This window comes from Phalacrocorax carbo, assembly GCF_963921805.1.
Source record: "Phalacrocorax carbo chromosome W unlocalized genomic scaffold, bPhaCar2.1 SUPER_W_unloc_7, whole genome shotgun sequence".
Lineage (NCBI taxonomy): Eukaryota > Metazoa > Chordata > Aves > Suliformes > Phalacrocoracidae > Phalacrocorax > Phalacrocorax carbo.
Window position 1 is genome coordinate 25696 of NW_026990258.1, and position 11961 is coordinate 37656.

Here is an 11961-nt window from a genome sequence, read left to right on the forward strand (position 1 = left end):
AGAAGGCTGAGAGGGAATACTATAACTGAACGCGAAACCTAAGAGCTACTTACGTGCTAGAAAGTATCTGGAATAAGGACAAATGTATACAAAATAGTTTTATAAAAGTAGGAAATTAAAAGGAAATTCCTAAGGATAGGTTAATAAACAGCTTCCCAATTATAGCGATGGAGGTAAAAAGCAAAATCCTAGTTGCGTTTAAAATGGAGCTTGGTAAATTCATCACAGGAGATGTACGATGTAGTACCGATGATAACAGGGCATCTGCCTCACAGGCTGTGCTGGTTTTGGCTGAGAAGGGGTTAATTCTCCTCCCTGTGTGTGTGGGGGGGTCGGCTACCTATCCAGCTTCCCGCTCTTTGCCGCGTTGGTGGGAGGCTGGGAGGGGCAGGGCCACGGCGGGGGCAGCTGATCCCGACCGGCCAATGGCATGTTCATTCCATACCATGTGACACCATGACCAGTATATTAAGGGGGGGGCATTTGGCGCCTCGGGAGCGACGTGGTGTCGGGTTGGTGGGTGGCTGTGTTGCGTGCGGTTTGTTTCGGCGGTTCGTTCCCCTCCCCCCTCCTTACCCACACCCCCCAGGTTTTGCGCCTCTCGTTGTTCTCCTTTCCATTGCATTTTTGTTGTTTCTTTTCATTTTAATTATTAAACTGTTCTTATCTCAACCCACGAGCGTTACCCTTCTGCTTCCCTCCCCCATCTACCGGTGGGGGAGTGAGTGAGCGACTGTGTGGGGCTGAGCTGCCGGCTAAACCATGACACAGGCTCTTGCCTTCTTGCAGTAATAAACATACATGTCTTTTACTTTCACATGCTGCTGTGGTAATTGGGGACATGAGAACTGCCATCCTGGATCAGACCTCCAGGTAATTTCATTTGATAATTTGATTTTGGCAACAACAGCAAGCCAAAGCTTTAGAGAAAGTGCAAAACTGCTAAAAAAGGTGTGTGATATAGCACGCCCCAGGTGGATTTTCCTCCTACTCATCACACAAATACTGATGGGTGCCCTGAGGCATGAGAATTTCTGTCCCTTTTAAAAGTTCATATATTAATTTATCTGATCACAGAATCACTGAATGGTAGGGGTTGGAAGGGACCTTTGGAGATCATCTTGTCCAATCCCCCTACTTGAGCAGGGGGCACAAGACCCCGTCCAAGTGGGTTTTGAATGTCTCCACCAGGGAAGGAGACTCCACAACCTCTCTGGACAGCCTGTTCCACTGCTCTGTCACCCTCACAGGAAAGAAGTTTGTTTTCATGTTTAGCTGGAACGTCCTATGTTCCAACTTGTGCCCATTGCCCCTTGTCCTGTCATTGGGCACTACTGAAAAGAGTCCAGTCCCATTGTCCTGACACCCACCCTTTAGATATTTATAGGTATGATGAGATCCCCCCTCAGTCTTCTCTTGTCCAGGCTGAACAAACCCAGGTCTCTCAGCCTTTCTTCATAAGGGAGATGCTCCAGTCTCCTGATCATCTTCGTAGCTCTCTGCTGGACTTGCTCGAGCAGTTCCCTGTCCTTCTTAAACGGGGGACCCAAAACTGGACACGGTACTCCAAATGCGGTCTCACCAGGGCAGAGTAGAGGGGGAGGATAACCTCTCTCGACCTGCTGGACACACTCCTTTTAATGCAGCCCAGGATGCTGTTGGGCTTCTTGGCCACAAGGGCACATTGTTGGCTCATAGTCAACTTCTTGTCCACCAGCACTCCCAGGTCCTTCTCAACAGAGCCGCTTTCCAGTAGTTCAGCCCCCAGCCTGTACGGGTGCACGGGGTTGTTCCTCCCCAGGTGCAGGACCTTGCACTTGCTCTTGTTGAATTTCATCGGGTTCCCCTCGGCCCAGCTCTCCAGCCTGTCCAGGTCTCGTTGGATGGCAGCACAGCCTTCTGGTGTATCAGCCACTCCTCCCAGCTTGGTATCATCAGCAAACTTGCTGAGTTTACACTCTGTCCCTTCGTCCAGGTCATTGATGAATATATTGAACAGGGCTGGACCCAGTACAGACCCCTGGGAACACCACTAGTGACAGGCCTCCATCCAGACTCTGCTCCATTGATCATGACCCTCTGAGTTCTGTTGTTGAGCCAGTTCTCTATCCACCTCACTGGCCACTCATCCAGCCCACACTTCCTTAGCTTGCCTGTGAGGAGGCTATGGGAGACAGTGTCGAACGCCTTGCTGAATTCAAGATAGACAACATCTGCTGCTCTCCCTTCATCTACCCAGCCAGTCACGCCATCGTAGAAGGCCATCAGGTTGGTCAAGCATGATCTCCCCTTGGTGAATCCATGTTGACTACTTCTGATAACCTTCTTTTCCTCTACATGCCTGAGCCAGAAATTGCTGCCTCTTGCAATCCTGATTCAATACAGCAGAGACTGAGGTGTTTGGCAGCAGTTAGGAATGGCAAAGTTGATACTTATTTTGCAGAAATTGGCAAACTCCAGCATAACTCCAGCTTCTCTGTATGGGTCACTGTACACTGTTTCTTCCAAAACAAAGCCATTTTAGGGGATCAAGAACTGCATTATTTATTTCACAACAATAGACACTACAAAAAGCACTTTTGCTCAGCAGTCTAAAAAAAGCATGTAAAACCCCTTAGATGTACAATGTTCTCTTTCTCCAGGTTTCTTTCCAACTCCCCATATCCTTCCCAGGAAAAATACACCAAAGACAGATCTGTGGAAGTAGGAGGAATGCTACAGAGAGGCTGGTTCCCAATGGGCAGGGACAGAGACCTGTGAAATGTTTGAGCACAATGTTGTCTAACACAATATGTTCCAGATTCGTAACTGGGAGTTTTAGCTTCTCCACTAGGGATAAATAATGGCCTTGCAAAATGCCCAGAAAAAAAGATTTGTGTACAAGTTATGGTACAATCAAAAAGCCAAGTTCTCGGCTATAACCATTTGTACTACTCAGTCAGAGCCTACATGTGTGCTTTAGATCAGAAAAAAAGGATTCATACATGTCATGTCTCATTTCTTCTGCTGTTGTATCATTTTGTTATAGTTCAACTCCAGGAACTTTAGCCCCACAGAATAAAGGCTGTTTTTTGCTGATCCTTTTCCCAGTATGTCTTGCACTATGTAGGAGATGGTCCACTGAGGTTGGGGTCCTCAGCATATGGCAACTTTATGGCTATTTCCATTATGTTCAGAGTTTTGACCTTTAAAGACGTCACTGGAAGTACTCTAGAAAGCACAATGACCTCTACTGACTTTGCATGTAACAGTCCCTAAGGCTGCTCACTGCAAAAGGGAGCTGTGAGCCAGCCAGAAGCCCTGCACTGGTGCTCATGTCCTCTGCCAGTGCTTGGAAATGTTTGATTCCTCCACCCACCACCAGACTCTCCTGACACCAACCCCACTGCAAAGATTTTTGGTGACTGAACTGGTGGCTAAAGTGACCCAAGAGGAGGATAAACACCAAAAATATCACTTAAATCCACTCTTCTCCATCCTCCCAATCTGATCTTGTAGTCATAATCTATAGTGAATTCTTCATGAGAATGGAAATCTAGCTGTGCGAGAGAGATTACTGCAGCTTCAAGCCCTTTATACAAATAGCACAAACCTCATACCTATTCATGTTTTATTGCAAGCATGTTATTTGTGCTCATCAGAAAGGTTGACTGTTCTTATTATCTTAGTATTTAAAATGAAATTATCTCTTGTAAAGCATCACATTGGAAGACTTTTTGGACAAAGGATTGTATTGGAAGTTTCTAGGATAGGAAACTGACTACAGCTTATTTCAAATTTATTTTTGCAATTGTTCCAACCAAACTAATTTCTATCAGTTGAATGATAGTGTATTCAACCACAGCAGCAACTGCTGTTTAATTTCACATTGATTTGAACTGTAATATCATCGCTGCATTAACTGAATTTTCTCTATTTAATTCCTCAAGGCAGTTTTCCTCACGATATAAAAAGTATTTTAAACTACCAATTCATACCACCAGAGGGCAATGTAATAAGTTTTTTTTACAATGTACATTATGAAGAAAGTGGGATCTAATTTAAATTTTCTTGCATATTAAAAACCCTTTTACAAAACTCAACATCTATTATCTCATTTATTCAACATTTTGATCATTCTAATTTTCATATAAAACAAGAAACTAGATTACATGTCAATATACAAAAGAAAAAATACCAAGGAGCGACCAGAATACATGAAAGAAGGCATTCTGGAAATATGACAAAAAAAGACAGAGCATCAGTAACAATTCCTGTTGTTCCAACTCACTGAATTTGTGCTCTGAGGTGGTGTGGGATGCTGGGGGTCTAGAAGGAGAAAGAACTATGATTTTTTTTCAATACATTTTCAGGCAGAGAAAGGTGTTTAACTGTAACTAAGGGAAAACCTCAGTTAATTTTGAACATCTGTTGATCTGCAACAATCAGGTATAAAAGCGTGTGATGCTTTTACTACCACTGGCAAGAAACTTAAATATAGAACCTCTTCAAATTGTGTATATCCAAAAACTGCCTTGCAGAACAAACCTGAAACTGTTTATTATAGAGCTGACTATTCAGTTAAACCTAAGGAAGATGATGTGTAACTGATCAAATTACTGATCAAAAAGGGGGGGGAGCGAACTACAGGGAAACTGATAGTTAAAAAAAAAGAGTAGAAAATTTGGGGGATGTTGTTTATTTTTACAAAATTGAGACTGGACTCTTCATTTCATGTCACTTACTTGCAGAGTAATTGACTTTCCACTTTAAGTTTTAAATAAAACTCAGACTTGAGTTACAAAGAAATGCCATTTGGAGGCATGCTTGTAGGAGGATGTTTGTAAGAAAGACAGAATTACCATAATCAAGAAAATAGGATTTTATGCAGAACCAGTATCTAGACAGTCTTGACGTCTATTTAAGATCATCCAGGTCAAATGAGGAAGGGAAGACTTTTACCTCAAGACCCATGACAGTAGGAAGTTCTAGGCTTCTTACATTGAAACCACAGGGGTACCAGCTTATGACCAAAAGCTCCACTTAGAGTTCTTCAAAGTTTGAGAATGTTTAGATCCAAAAGGAACTGACTACTTTCCCACGTATGAAAACTATTACAGAAATTAAACTCTCCCTGGTTTCAGTATGGCAAGATTTATACTAATATAAATAATTAAGATAGCCCAAAGACCCAGCTGTGATCCCTCTCTGAAAGTTAAGAAACTGTAACTTGTGGGGATGCAGCACAAAATGAACAATATAATATATGGGAATAGTTTGTTATCAACAAGGATGGAAGGCACATTCCATTCACAGGTTTGCAGGGTTCCCAAAGCCTGGTAAAATCAGCTACATTTTATAAACATCAGATATAGTAAGTGCTTATTTTGTACAGACAGACAGGAGTTTCTACAAAATGGCTTGTCAATCAAGAGACAGACATAATCAAAATTACTGCAAGCTTTCTGCAGTAGCAGTATGCTCACCAGAGAGAATCAGAAGAGAAATCGCTCAGAAGGCAAAAGAATTGCAGCAGTGATGATGCTTTGCTTTTAGATGCTATCTTCCATTTAAGGAAAGCATTTTCCAAAAGGTGGGAAAACATCTGAGAAAATGAAGGTGTAGGATCTGATTTAGCCAAGGTCACACCATGATTCAAAGATTTAGGATCAGAAATCCACACCTGCAGCCACTTGATCTGCTCCCCAATTGTTTGCTTTACTATTTATCTTGTTAAAAACACTGTTTTCATACGACGCTTATTTTCCTGTCACTGAGAGAAATTAATTCTACTCAAACCAGAGCCTACTGGGCTCTCAGTTACACTGAGAGGTGGGTGTTTTGCATGTTGCTGTGTTATGTTTAGTGTGTTGCACTCTGTGATCTGAAACTGTCTTTTGCACAAGCTGAATTCACGTCCGTCAGGAAGGTCTGCTTATCCATTAGTTGTAATATGTGCACACCATATATTCCAGTCATTTGTGGGGGCAGCACAGGCGCATTCAGCTTCTAGAGGGGACACCTGACACTCAGACTCTACCTAGGCTTCAGCAGATTTGCACAAACCTTGCACACACTAATCTCATGTTCAAGCAAGGCTAGCAAGTAGTCTGCAGTGCCATGTCCGAAGAATGCATCTGTCACTGAAAGGCTGAGCCCAGCACGACAAGCAAAACTTGCTGCAACTCAAAGCTGAATCTGACCTATAATCTGGGCTCCAGGCTTCTTTTGGATTTCAGTTCAGTTCAGCAGAATTTGATGGCCATGAAAGAGTATGTGATGAGGAGGGGAGAAAGGAGGAAAGTGATTTAGAAACATGTGGTGTAGCTGGAAATCCACCACCATTTGTTGTTTGAGTACTCAGTCCAGGGTCAAAACAGAGCCAAGATGCATCTTCGGGGCATAGTGCAATGAGAAACTGCTAATACATCCAACTACTTTCTCACTTTTAATCATCAGGCACCAGCCTGTGATGGTTTCACTAGCAGTGCAGTGGTGCTTACAGCAACTAATTCCTTTGTCCTGGCCAAAGCACGCTACTTAGAGTAATTCTCAAATGCAAAACCAAGACACTGGCAATACAGAGTGGTAATGAAAGGTCAGGATTGTCCTAGATGGTGCTTAAAATGATCACCGAAGGCCAAAAGGGCACCAAAGCATTATGCTTTGGTTTTTTTCATGTTAGAAAGCTGGCAATGCTTTCTTACCTCTGGGGTGCAGTATTGGACAGTTAAAGTAGATTGAAACCCCTTATAACACACTAGAGCAGAATAGATGCTCCTTCCAACTATTGTTGATTTTGCATTAATCAAGTTTGACAGGAGCTGCTTTTTATTATTTCGTAAATCTATTTGGAGGAGAAAACTGTAATATATTTACAGTTTCTAAACCTGAAGCACTCAATTGTCCTGAAGTGTGTTAGGTTTCCTATAGCCTGGACACCTAGGGCTAAGTAAAGATACACATGGTAAACAATTAATTCATAAAAGGGGTCTAGACCTTACATTACTGTCTGTTCTTTCCCATATAAACGGCCCCTCAGCTGAATGGAAAACTTAATCAGAAAGGTACAGGATTTACTAGATATAAATATGGATGTGATTCTGTCACACTTAAGAACAGTTCTTCCCAAAAGTCAGACTTACAGCAGTGAAGAGCTTGAGTCACATTACCAATCTGAATAGAGGCGAGCACCACCAAGACAGATTACTTGTTAGTAACAAAAATATTGTGGGGACAGCAGGAAAGGAAAATTAGCCAACAGCTGGAGCGATATACAATCACTGTATATATATGGCTCCAAGTTTAGAAATTTTCCAGGCACTGAATCAACTGTCATCTAAACAGTGCTGATATGAGATGAGCGATGCATGTCCCACAGCAGTCAGTATGACTATACAGACAGCTCAAGCTTGAGTTTATGTACCTCTCTGGACTACACTTCAAGTCAGAGAACAATTCAGAAACATGACAATAAATGGACCAGGAGTACCTCATGAGGTTCAACAAGGCCAAGTGCAAGGTCCTGCACCTGGGTCGGGGCAACCCCCAATATCAATACAGGCTGGGGGATGAAGGGATTGAGAGCAGCCCTGCCGGAGAAGGACTTCGGGGTACTGGTGGATGAAAAGCTGCACACGAGCCAGCAATGAGCACTTGCAGCCCAGAAAGCCAACCATATCCTGGGCTGCATCCAAAGAAGCATGGCCAGCAGGTCAAGGGAGGTGATTCTGCCCTTCTACTCCGCTCTGGTGAGACCCCACCTGGAGTACTGTGTCCAGCTCTGGAGCCCTCAGCACAAGAAGGACATGGACCTGTTGGAGCGGGTCCAGAGGAGGGCCACAAAAATGATCCGAGGGCTGGAGTACCTCTCCTATGAGGACAGGCTGAGAGAGTTGGGGGTTGTTCAGCCTGGAGAAGAGAAGGCTGCAGGGAGACCTTATAGTGGCCTGTCAGTACTTAAAGGGGGACTATAGGAAAGATGGGGGCAATCTCTTTAGCAAGGCCTGTTGTGACAGGACAAGGGGTAATGGTTTTAAACTAAAGGAGGGTAGATTTAGACTGGATATAAGGAAAAACATTTTTACAATGAGGGTAGTGAAACACTGGAACGGGTTGCCCAGAGAGGTGGTAGGTGCCCCATCTCCAGAAACATTCAAGGTCAGGTTGGATGGGGCTCTGAGCAACCTGATCTAGTTGAAGATGTCCCTGCTCACTGCAGTGGGGTTGGACTAGATGACCTCTAAAGGTCCCTTCCAACCTAAACCGTTCTATGATTCTATCTCAGCTGCTTTTTCATTTAGGAATCAAATTCTTAAAAAAAAAAAAATGTTTCTTCCCCCAAGGCTACCTAATTTTGAAATTCTGTTTTCTATAATAAATAAATCCTAAACTAGGAGCCGTTCCCATCTTCTTCTCTTCAAAACTAGCATTTTAAATCTACAAAAATACTTTACCTGTAGCCCTAAGGATGAGTTAACTCAGATTTAAAGTCCTTTGCTTGAAGTACCAGTTGGTGTTTAAGTCCCTTAGTATTGCTTACTTCTCCCAGTCTCTTCTTATAATCCTGGCAGAGTAGCCACATCTCTCAGGGAACTGATCCTAAAGGCTATTTGAGTTTGAAGAACTGCACTTTTAAGGCTTTCCTGTGCTGTCAATTTAGCTTGATTAAACTTGGACAACCTGACTGTACCTATTCCTTCTTCCCAAATCTCTCTCCCAGTCCTAGCCTTAGAACTTCATGATGCAGAGTTGTGTTGTTGTAATCGTGAATGATATGACTGAAAAGGGACCTGGAAAGAGATGATACTCAAGGACCTCTAGGCAAAAACATCGTTCTGTAGAATCTCACATAGGTCTTCTCCATCGACATCTCTGTTTAGAACTTTACGTAAAGAAAACATTAGAGGAATGGAAAAATGATCCAGCTCACTGTTCCTTCCAAAACTACACATTTTCTAGCAGGACCTGTCTGTTATAATAGCTTTGAGCTCTGCAATGTAATAGCGTATCTTTTTGTTACTTTTCATTAGCATACAACAGCAACAAGCCTTGGCACTTGCTATTTCAGGTAGTGTAGGGGAATAGACAGGGATCGGCGACCGGAAGATCACGGGATGTGACGGAAAGATAGACTCCTCCCCATAGGAGTGGCAGGAACAGGAAGCGCAAGAGCTATATAAGTGTGTGACGCAGCAAAATAAACGGACATTTTGTATCCATCATATTGATGTCTGTGCATCACTGTCCCCAGGGTGGGTAGAGCCCTGTGTCCCGGAGGTATGCGGCCCAAGATAAGTTCTCCCATAGAAGCGTACAGCAACAAGGTAGCATTACTCTCCACATGCCTGCAAGCTCAGAAGCTTCTTATAAATGTTTCCAGCACATTTACATTCATAGAATCATAGAATGATAGAATGTCCTGAGTTGGAAGGGACCCACAAGGATCATTGAGTCCAACTCCTGTCCCTGCACAGGACAACCCCAAAATTCACACCATATGTCTGAGGACGTTGCTGCAATAAAGTACAAACATTATGGGATTATGGGTTTTGTAAAACTTAGTATCACAAAATCTAATAGGATGTTTCAGTGATTTTTTTTTTTTATTCCAAATGGAAGAAAAATGGAAGAAGTGTGTTAAGGAATTCAAACAATCCCTGCAGGGTTTGCAAACCATGCACTGGATTTTTTTTTTAAGTACATAGTTTTTGAGGAGTTAAGCTATTTTAATTTTCCAAAACAAAGCAACCAAGATATAAAAATTTCTTTCAGTTTTGGTTTTCTAAGTAACATAGATAAAGGAATATTTTATACCTCCTGGTTTTAAAATTTCATCTGTGCTTAAAATAACTCTAAAGAGTCAATTAGTGACAATAAAGTTGAAAACTAGGAGAGTAGATGTGACCAACAGAACAGATCCTTTTGCTGGGCGGTGGATGAGAAACATGGGGCTCCTATTTAGCATTCTTGTTTCGTTCTCCTTCTGTTATCTTAGTGTTTTCTCAGCTTATCCCTTAATTAGTCCTTAGACAAACTCATCTCAAATATGGGCCTCAGGCTGTGATACAGACAGAAACAGTAATGAGCTTTTTGGTTAACCTCTCTACAGGGGGAACAAGGCTTCTCCAGCATGGAGAACAAGGGTCTCCATGGACAGGTAACAGAAAATCTTCTTTGGTGCTATAGCAAAGATTTATGATTTGACATCTGAATTCTGTCCCTGAGCTCTATGAACTTCTAGGCTGCCAGAGCAGAAAATCAGACCATCACCTTGAAGAACTGCTGGGGTCTTGCTACAGAACTGCTTTCACTGCTGAGCATTATAGAACAATCTGTTAGTATCAATGAAATATTTAATTTATTTTACTTAATGAAAATGCACACTATAGTGGCCCCCTTAAGGTTTAAACATTCAGGCCAGCGTCTTAGGAACCACTGGAAAAAATTTCTAGCAACACCTCCTGTCACTATGATAATGTGTTGCAGGAACACTGAATGGAGACCTGTCACTATATAACAGGATAGCATTTTTGTAGTTGCAAGAAATTTCCTCTCCATAGCATAAAGGCAATATGTAGCTCTAACTAGAAAAAAGACCTCTGCAAAATGCAACAGAAAAGGATATACAATAGTGTTTGTGAGAATGAGAGAGGAAGAAAGGATGGAAGGGATTTTTCTGCGGTCCCAGAACTTTGAAGGTCAATGCTGCTTGAAGACTCATGTGATATATGGTAGCCCATGGCAGGTTTTTTAAATAGATTTTGGATTTAGGACTGTCGTGGTTCAGCCCAGGTTGGCAACTAAACACCACGCAGCCACTCGCTCACTCCCCCCACTACTCTGGGATGGGGGAGAGAATTGGAAGAGCAAAAGAAAAAAAAAAAACAACTTGGGGGTTGAGATAAGAACAGTTTAATAATTAAACTAAAACAATAATGATATAATAATGATTATGATAATAATAATGAAAATATAATAAAAAGGAAAAGGGAAAAAGGAGAAAAAACCAAAGCCACAAACAGTACAACCGCCGACCGACGCTGCCGGTCCCCGAGCCGCGATTGCTGCCTCCCTCCCCCAGCCAGCTCCTCCCAGTTAACATACTAGGCATGACGTTACATGATATGGAATAGCCCTTTGGTCAGTTTGAATCCGCTCTCTTAGCTGTGCCCCCTCCCCTCCCGGCTTCTTGTGCACCTGGCAGAGCATGGGAAGCTAGATAAGTCCTGGACTAGTATCAGTCTGCGAGGAGCTCAGCGGCGGCAAGGGCGAGTCCCGTGGCTCAGTGCTAGATCGGGGCAAGCAAAGCGGTTCCTCGTACCCGAGAAGCCCGGGGGTGAGCAGAGGGACCCGTCAGGAGCCGGCAGCTCTTGCGAGTGAGGCTGACGTGCAGCTGACGCGGCGTGGAGCGTTGCCAGAAGCAACGGCGGGAGATTTAAACGACCCCTAGGGAGCGCGGTGAACAGGACGGGCAAACAGGGCGTGGCGCGGCAGTTTGCGCAGCAGTTTGAGCAGGAAGGACGCCGCAGCCCACTTGTAAGTCTACAGCTCAGGCAAGTGCTTCGGCCTTGGGCAAAATGGTGAGCACTCGCCTCAGAGCTAAAACCACTGTTCGTTCAGTGAAAGCCCCCGAGGTGTCAGACTCATCCACCCAGATGGATCTGGTAAGAAAGGACACATCAGTACAGGCAGTGGGTTGTGGCAAATGCCCAAACACCCCTCCTGATGAAAAGGTAAGTTCCTGCACGAGGTGTGCACAGGTTGATGACCTGTTACATCAGGTGGCTGAACTGCAGGAAATGGTTAAGAGGCTGTGTAGTATTAGAGGAGCTGAGGCAGAGATAGACAGGTGGCTTCAGAATCATGTTCCTGTGGCAGACACTGCCGAGAATGAGGCACCATGGACCCTGGTGACTCACAGGAACAGGATTCCACATCAGCCTGCACCCTCCACCATCACAATTAGAAACAGATATGAAG